This window comes from Puntigrus tetrazona, chromosome 10, assembly GCF_018831695.1.
Source record: "Puntigrus tetrazona isolate hp1 chromosome 10, ASM1883169v1, whole genome shotgun sequence".
Taxonomy (NCBI): Eukaryota; Metazoa; Chordata; class Actinopteri; order Cypriniformes; family Cyprinidae; genus Puntigrus; species Puntigrus tetrazona.
In genome coordinates this window covers 14,167,596-14,169,669 of record NC_056708.1, presented here as the reverse complement: position 1 = coordinate 14,169,669, position 2,074 = coordinate 14,167,596, and the positions used below count along the sequence as shown (strand labels likewise).

At 39.0% G+C, this 2,074-nt stretch overlaps 1 protein-coding gene across 2 annotated transcripts in view; it reads right to left on the bottom strand.

Moving 5' to 3' along the window:
• LOC122352551 (disks large homolog 2) overlaps nucleotides 1–2,074 on the bottom strand; it is a 110,536-nt gene that overhangs the window by 102,040 nt on the left and 6,422 nt on the right. The window lies entirely within an intron of this gene.

Below are 2,074 nucleotides of genomic sequence, written 5' to 3'. Positions count from 1 at the left end.
TGTTATGTTATGTTATGTTATGTTATGTTAGCTAGTAAGTATAGAGGCCCATTAGGGGGCCAACTTTCAATGGGGCTTTAAAATTATAAAATAAATGAATGAATGAATGAATTTTTTAAATAACACACAATATTAACACACGATAAGCTTTAAATCTTTTAAAATATATGACACAATGTTAATATTGAATTTGTGCGAATTAATCATTTTTGGAAAAGATCCACTGAATTATTACTATTTCAAATATTATCATTTTAAAATTACAGCCTACACTGGGGATCGAGAAGTGAAAAAGGTTGAGAAACAAGGGTAAAGGTTGTGTCAAGGGTAAAGCTGACTGAATGATGATTGTACATGACCAGCAAAGGATGCTTGTGTAAGAACGTGTCCGTGACCACATGTACATAACCGTGCAGGTTTCTCAGAATTAAAGTCAAAAATAAAAGTCTTTAAGGTCAGTGACAGCTGTTCCTCAGCAAAGCACACAGTTTGCTGAATTACATCTTATATAAGATGCCTAAGCATCTAATAATCATGAATGTCCAGTTCATTAGAGGTGTGCTTAGTAATAATTGAGTACTGACCCAAGGTAGCACTGCTGAGTGTGTATGTACATGACGTGAGTATGGAATGTTCTACTTCTGCNGTGTGTGTGTGTGTGTGTGTGTGTGTGTGTATGTGTGTGTGTGAGTGGGCGGGTATGCGGTACTATAGCCTCACAGAAGTACGTGACACATTTTGTGTAAAACATTACAGTGTATGTTTGCGTGCATGACTTTCCTCTAATAATGCACGGAGATTACGGCAACATAACAAACTCCTACACACTCTGCATCTTCACACTCTGTTCTCCTAAACCAAAATGACATATGCACAGACAAAAACATGTCCATCCTCCCCCTGAACATCTGCCTAATGTCACAGCTAATTAATTATTCAACTTGTGAGCCATAATATAAGTTTACATTTATTATGCAAATCTACATGACCCTCCATATTCCAGAAACTCTGAACTTAAAACAGATATTAGCAGCTACAGCATTCTGCAATTCCACATAGAAAAGCAAAGGTTTGGTTGAGGATTATAATGACTCTTCTGTGGAGATGAAGGGGGCTGAACTTCCAGATGGTCTTACGCTTCTTCAAACACAAAGACTAACGTAAACCTCTTACAGAAAAGAGGGGGTTTAATCTGTTTCTCTCACCTCTGGGAAAGGTCACGTTCTTTGTTTAGAATGCGTGTTTGCATACACGTTTAGCATCCGTAGTGAGGCTAGGAATTTTTCATAGCGGAGTGGCATTAACTGTGTTTCTCAGTGGGAGACGATAACAAGGCTGTCTGTTAAAAGTGACAAACATGGTTGAGAAAATACAGTGGCGGTTTTGAACTTGGGTACTTATTTAGTAATTATTCATCTAAAAATACCCTGGATTTGCAGGAACACAAAAGTCTTGTCTTCCCCTGTGGATTGATGAAGATTATTGTGGTGAGTGTGGCCATAAGCCAATAAGTCTAGTAAATTTCTGGGATTCAGATTCAGCTACACGCATCCAACGCATGTCCGAGAGGCAACAGCCTCAAATAATGTTAAGCAACCATCGCTAGACACTCATAACACTGATATCGAAAGCCTCAGAGGTCCAAAACAACCACAGGGTATATTAACACATCAAGAAGCCAGCCGGCAGAAAGAGCGCGAGACAAGTTAATCAAAACCGAAGTCTGTTATGACGTTCTTTGCTATTCTACATTCACAGCTCTCATGGAGACTGTTAAGTCCTCGGATTCAGTTCTGTGCTTCAGTTTTCTTTTCCAGAAAACCCCAGAGATGATGCTCAGTATTCACATCACTTAGAGGTTCAGGTTTCATTGCATCGAATCAAACACATCCCTAGCCCTGCAGTCCTGAACATATGTCTCCCAAAACACCCTTAAAAGCAAGCCAGTGTGCAAAAACAAGCTCATGCTGTTGACACACACTGATTACAAGACATTACGAGACTTAAGAGTCTGCATCAGTATGATCATTCGGTCATAATAAAAATCTTATGCTATGTGGTTGTTAAGAGTGTT